General features: G+C 33.8%; 1 long non-coding RNA gene across 1 annotated transcript; it reads left to right on the top strand.

The window, feature by feature from the left end:
* Positions 1 to 4,058: 4,058 nt before the first annotated feature.
* LOC135079844 (uncharacterized) lies at positions 4,059 to 5,900 on the top strand. The gene is made up of 2 exons (XR_010258909.1): positions 4,059 to 4,235; positions 4,493 to 5,900. It is a non-coding gene; the product is annotated as an uncharacterized LOC135079844 (long non-coding RNA).
* Positions 5,901 to 6,911: the final 1,011 nt, after the last annotated feature.

Below are 6,911 nucleotides of genomic sequence, written 5' to 3'. Positions count from 1 at the left end.
ACGCGTCAAAAAAGAGGGTATGTTATAAAATGACATAAAAATTATATGGTTATTAAACGTACACTACCTCCTTTCCATACATATTAATAAAAACAGCTAATACCGTGATTGAAAAAACCATGTCGGAAATCGTCTATAGCGGAATGGCCCATTTATTATTTAAGTTTTCTGTTTATATCTTAAACTTGTTTTTTAGTTTTTCGGTTTATATTACCTTGTAATTGTTTTATTTTGTAAGCCCAGCAAAGATAAATTCTATTCTAGCGCGACATTTAGACCAGATATTTTTTTTAAATTTCTTTTATAAGGACAATTATATCAATTTGTCCTTGGCGGGCAGTTAATGTACAAGTGTTTACAAGAACAAAGTTCGTAAAACTACCAATAGATGGCGCTGTGCTTACTTAGCCCTCGCAAGTGAAGTATTCGGAGGGCCCTTTATATAGTAAAATCTGTTTGTATGAACGACTATCTTTGGAACAATATACCGTTGTTTGCGAAGTTGGCTTTTATTTAGCCTAGCATTCCCTCGACTGGACCTGGGGTGTGTACACCTAGAATGTTGTACATATAAGTTCATTTTGACCTGACTGCAGACTGCAGAACGCATCCAGGGTGGCATTCTTTAGTTTGAGGGAAGGCATATTTTAGAAGGTAAATAATTAGTTTGTACACTTACCATGAGTAATGGGTTTATAGGTCATATGTTCTGGTGCATTGGAAGTAGAAGGAAGAGGTTCAAAAGTTGTTTTCGCAGAAATACCAGAATCTGGTATATCCACAGCTCCCAAACATGTTGAATTTAGTTGTTTGGTTGTAGTTGTAAGGGGAACTGAAAGCAGATAATGAAATGTGAATTGGGTAATAAAATGTCATGTTCTTACCCAACTTTAGGGTACAATCAGTCTAGTACATGTCTTGCTCACATTAAAAATTACTAGCTTATAAATATTATTAAACTAGCTGACCTGGCTAATTAATGTAGATTGCCTAAAATTTTTCAAATTGGTCCGGTACTTTTTTTGAAGAATTTGTATTACACAAATTACTAAAGTCCCTCTAACTCAACACACATTCTAAGCTAAATTGTGTTACGAGTGGGTTTACTACAATATTCAAGCTGTGGGGTTCTAACCCGCACTTTAGGCTATCTTGGCTTCGAGTTACGGAGCCGATCAAATACAAACAAACAATTAAATATTTCCTTTTTATATTATTAGTATAATTTTAGATAAACATACCTCGTTCAACTGGATTTGACTTCTTTGGAATGCAATATGAATGATCATAAAGAACTGTAACAAAGTATAGATATAATTAATAATTGAAATTATATATTATTTATTGATAAGCATACAACACATGTTTGTGGTTACAAAGAAAGAACCTTGTTAAATTGCATTCGGTTGGTTTGTTTTGGAAACCAAAGAAAATTAATTAAGACATCTAAATAATTCAGAAAAATTGATAGATAGTAAATTAAATTTTAAAAAAATAATTGAAGTCGTCATCATACCTGTCTTGAGGTTTTCTTTATTGGAGTCTTTTACATGAAGAGGAAACTCTGTCAAAACTTCATCTGGCAAGATGGGATTGCTCAATTCCAGTGTTGGAATAGCTGAGTTCTTCAGCCGAGTTCCTTTGGCATTGAAGGATTCAGGAGTGAAGTGCCCACCACAAACAAACTTCAGTTGGTGTAACTTTTCAATAGGTACATATGCTAAGTCTTCTATGCCAGCATTTTTAACCCACATTCGACAACTGAAATAAGAAATACCTATTAGAAAAGAAAAAGAATAACAAACTGAAATTTATTCATCAACTAATTTCTTTTAGTATTGTTATGCAATTCATTTTCAGAGTACGAAACAAAATACTGAAATTAAAAATTGGTTATGGTTATTTACTGTATGATTAAAAATATTAATCCCAGCCTTTAAGTTTACACAATCAGTAAAATTATCTTGTAATAAATGAGTGTTATTAGAAACTTACCGGTCAGAATCCAGAGGAAACCTACTCAAAAGTAAGGGTGATCCACCACGACTTCGCCTCTTATTACAAATAACGCACTTCTTGTTGTTTCTACTCTCCATTATCAGTAGAAGCCTAAAATGAAATAGGTATTAATTAAACAAAGCCTATAATTTCTCTCCAACCAGTGTCAATGCCCTGGTTCATGCATTTACCAGTTTTGAAAGTACATTTACATTTTCATCACATAGGGTTGTTTTTAATGAAAAATAGATTTGTAATAGATCTAATATTTCAAGTAAGTAGATAACATACCCATTAAACAGAAAAGTAAATAAGATTTTAAACTTCTGTAGAAGTTGAAACACAGCTTATTTAAAAGAGTCTCTATCTCACAAAAAACATAACACTGAACAGCAAACTTTATCACGCCCGATACGGAGGAACTTAATCAACTCAACGTAAACGACAGAAAAGTTTATTTACAGTAATATTGCACCAAATCTGAGAAAATAACTTCACACGAATCAATTCGCCGGTTAAAAACTCAAACTCAATTGACAGACATTTTTTTTCATTTGTCAAACTAACAATACTACCAACATAAGGACACTAACAATTATTTTTAGTATGGTGGTATTGATCCGCGGGTTCCCCTGCTATAGTGAAATAAATCCAAAATGCACTTTATTGCTTAAGGGATAAGGTTGTATATCAATTGCTACATATAGAGACTAGTTTTTGTATGAGAAGTGTCTACCCACTGGACTTGACAGTATTGACAGCTAACGGAAGTGACAGCGATTTTCATAGAGAAAAGTAATACATAGGAAATAGAGAACCCTCTCTGTCAAATTTTTGAACCTACTAATTGACAGCCTGGTGTTAAATTCCCTGTACTTAACCTACGTACGTAATGCTCACATACATACATAGTACACGCACACATACATACATAAAGTCCACGCACACATACACACAGTTCACGCACACATAGGCCCTCATAACCTTCAAAGAATTATTGTTTTTATGATGTACAATGTAGAATTTTTTCAAATCCATTATTTTGAAAATATTTATCTTTATGGTGTACGTATTGTATTATTTTCAAAACAATGGATTTGGAAAAATTCTACATTGCACATGGAAATGCAAATAAGTAAACAAAAACTTTTGAATTTAATAATTTTACTTTATTTATGAACACACATAATATTATACACCAAAAGCGTCTTTTCGCAAAGTTTTCAACAACACTAAAAAAGCATTTGCACATTGAGAAAACTCAGATCACTTGTGAACATAACAGAGTTTCTTCGCGATTCACGAAGGAACGAACAAAACTCCGATGAACCAGAACAGCATGCAGGTACGAAGGAATGAACTTGAATTTGACTCGACGACTCTTCAATACTTTAATAGGGCCACAGAAAACTTAAATGATGGCTAAGAAAACAAGAATGCATTTAACATAACAAAAACAACACCGGCCATTTTGGAGGAAAAACAAAGTTGCCATATGTTAAATAGTAATTTCTACTACTCTATTATGTAAATTATAACAAAAATGTCAATGTTCAGTTTTAAATTAAAACAAATTAATTTCATTTAAAAAAAGTTTTCACATTGTAATTAACAATATTCTCAAATATATTTTAATTAAGAAAAAAATGAAAATATGAAGGAAACAGGAGCAGCGACATCTAGAGCGTTTTAGGGTAGTTAAAAAGTATTTGAATTTATTCACCGATGTCGCTGTTTGGAAGCAAGTTTCACTTCGATGACCGTTGTATGGAAGTTTCCACACCCTGGCGATTTTTTTTTCGTATTTTTGCGAAAAAAGGGGTCAAGATATTTGCACACATGTTTGTGGAATGCATGCGCGTTTCATCATCTCATTTCACTTACAGAAATGATTTTAACAAAAATGGTGCACTTTTGTACACATGAATGACCATTTTCATCGTATGGATTTAATGATGTAAAATGTATGGCTGTACGGAAAGTAGTTCAATACTTTCAAATTAGTTCAAATATTTGCACATCACATCGCACACTTTTGTGCGCATTTTTAACTGTTTTTATCGGCTCTACTTGACATTGACAGCTGATTAAAATTTCTGAAGAAAGAAAACAAACAACAAACAGTCTTGTTGATAAAAATATTGCAAACAAAGGAGCTAGAAATTCTTATTGAAAAGAAACCAACAATCTGTGGATCCGCTGTAACCCGTTTAAAATTACTTAGTTGATTAAATAAGGTATGTTAAAGTAAGTTGAGATCTATCGGTATTTGGCTTTTTATTCGCGTTTATTTAACGTAATAAAATTACTTTTATTTAAACTTTGCTCTCTCATAATAATGCCTTGAAAGTACACTTGATTCCAGTTTCTTATGAAAGCCATAAAGCTTAGTTTTATAATTTTACTATTGACTTGTCATCAGATACCACTGTTGCTTTGTTGTTTTATTATTTCGTACCATAATAAATGATCAACGATGTTTTGTTTATTCTAGCATGGAATCCAAGAATCTTTTCCAAAGGGGAAATACATTGCAAGTAAGATTGGGTGTAACCAACTACAATACACCATTTGCAGCCAAAACTAGCCCAGAATATATCATAAGTGGTTCAGCAATATTCCAAGTAAAAGTAATTGCTGCCCAGGTTAACAACGGCCACACGAATGTGTACAATAATCTTCTGTTTGTTAGGTTTGTCAAACTACGTCAAGACGATGACTTGACATATGCGATCAAATTTAGCAGCAACGAGTTAGGAATTACCAATAAAAGTTTCATTACTGATGATGGGACGTGGCATCTGATTTATGATAATAAGAAGCAGCAGTATTCCTTTGATGTAACTGTCAGCATGGATATAGTTCCAAGTGCAAGTTCTTTTGCATCACTGCATGAGGATTTAGAGCTGACTGACTTTGAGTTGAGAGGAGAAGATGGTTCAGTGCACATGCACCGAGCAGTCCTGGCAGCTTCAAGTCCCGTTCTCAGACGAATGCTTGGTGGGACGTGGCGTGAGAGCACAGAGGGACATGTGGAAGTCCCGGGCACCTCTAAAATGACGTTACAACACCTCAAAGATTATGTGTACTTACATACTTTACCTGAAACGGGACTAGAGCAACTTTTGCTGCTGGCATCGTATTACATGATGCCTGACTTGGAACAGAAGTGTGTTGATAAACTTGTGAATAGTTTGACTGCGGAGAATGCATGCGATCTTCTAGAGTTTGCAGCTAAACACAAAGTCACAAGGCTATTATTGGCGATTTTAGAATGTGTCCAAAGTGGGGCTGTAAAAGTAAACGAAATGCGTGACCATTTCCTTCGGTGTAAATGAGTAGCATTAGTCTTCATAAATTTTGGATAAAATTAGGTATATCTAAAAGAAACATAACGAATTTGTTAGTTGGCTAAATAAGATATTTCTATTTTAATATGTAAAAAACATTATAAATGTTTAAATGAAAGGTGCATGATCACCACTAAAGTCTGAAAATCTGGCACTTATATCCATTTATTTGTTCAATTAGTTTTATTGTTTTAAAGAAAATGACATGATTAATAAAATTATCCTTCATAACTTAATCCAGTGAAATGCCTTGGCAAGATTGGAATACCCAGTGAGTCCCAGTGTATTTCAAAATGAATTTTTTCATAAAAACCCACAAAAAGTATTTGCTCTCTACTGATATTGTGATAAAATCTTGAATAATTCTGCCCTTGTTTGGTAAGTTTTATTTTTTTAAATTAGGCATTGTAATGATTTTGCTTGCGGTTAGGGTATTTTTGTAAAGTTTTAAAATTTATGCAGTTACATCATGTTTATGTTATTTGTATTATTAGTTGTACTATTATTGTTAATCTATTATAAACAAATAAAACATACATTTATAGAAACATGTATATTTGTTTTTATGTCAATGATTTTGTGGGTTTACATGGAATCATTATATCACATTATTTAAACAAATTGCATATTAAAGTTATAATAACAATCAAATATTATACAAAACAAATTATCAACATTACATAATGATAAACTCGTGTATCATATGGATTGGGAATGTATGATGAGGACTGTGTGTGTACATAGTAATTTGATGTAAACAATATCAAATTCTTCAAAATATTCAATTAAGGCATAATAATTGGTGTTATATTTGTCAACTGGCAGTTAGATATGTGCTAAATGTATAAAGCGTCATAAGTTACGTTTTATTTGAGCCATAAATTTTCAACATTTAAGTAATCCAGTGATCTATAAGCTAGCAATTCCAGGCGCCAGGTCTACATCTCGAAGACTGTCGCCGTCTCTCGTCATGTTGTGATTTGATTCAGTCATTGATGAGCCTCCAGAATTTCCAGATGTCCAGGTCTAGAACACGTTTGATTGTCCAGGTCATGGGGCTGATTTGATTGCTTTACTTACTGTAGACTTATGAGTTAGTGGTTCCAGGTGCCAGGTCTACAGCGGCTCGATGATGACAAAAAGATCTAGGTGTCCATGTCAAAAACTCTGGTGAGCGCCTTATTTGAGCTAGAGGTTCCAGTATGCAAGTCTAGAGCACGATCGTTGTCTCCAGGTTATCATGGGGATGATTTAACTGATCCAGCTATTATTAAAGAGCGTCAAAAAGTTCCAGGTGTCGGAGTCTTAAGATGATCGTGAGCGCCTTATTTGTGAGCCAGTAGTTCAAGGTGCGCAGGTCTTCAAGTCAATCTTAGTATCTAGGTTTGAGGAGCTTCCAGAAGTCCAGGTCTACAACACGGTTGATGTTTGGTATCTACAGATTATTACGGGAATAATTTCGTTACTGCTGAGCTAGTGACTCATGAGCTAATAGTTCCACCTGTCAGGCTACAGCACCTCGAGAACAGGCGCCTTCTCCAGTATGACGAAGGTCAGAAGCTT

This window comes from Ostrinia nubilalis, chromosome 17 (genome assembly GCF_963855985.1).
Source record: "Ostrinia nubilalis chromosome 17, ilOstNubi1.1, whole genome shotgun sequence".
NCBI classification, from domain to species: Eukaryota; Metazoa; Arthropoda; class Insecta; order Lepidoptera; family Crambidae; genus Ostrinia; species Ostrinia nubilalis.
The sequence above is the reverse complement of the archived record's forward strand: the minus strand, read 5'-3'. Positions and strand labels throughout refer to the sequence as shown.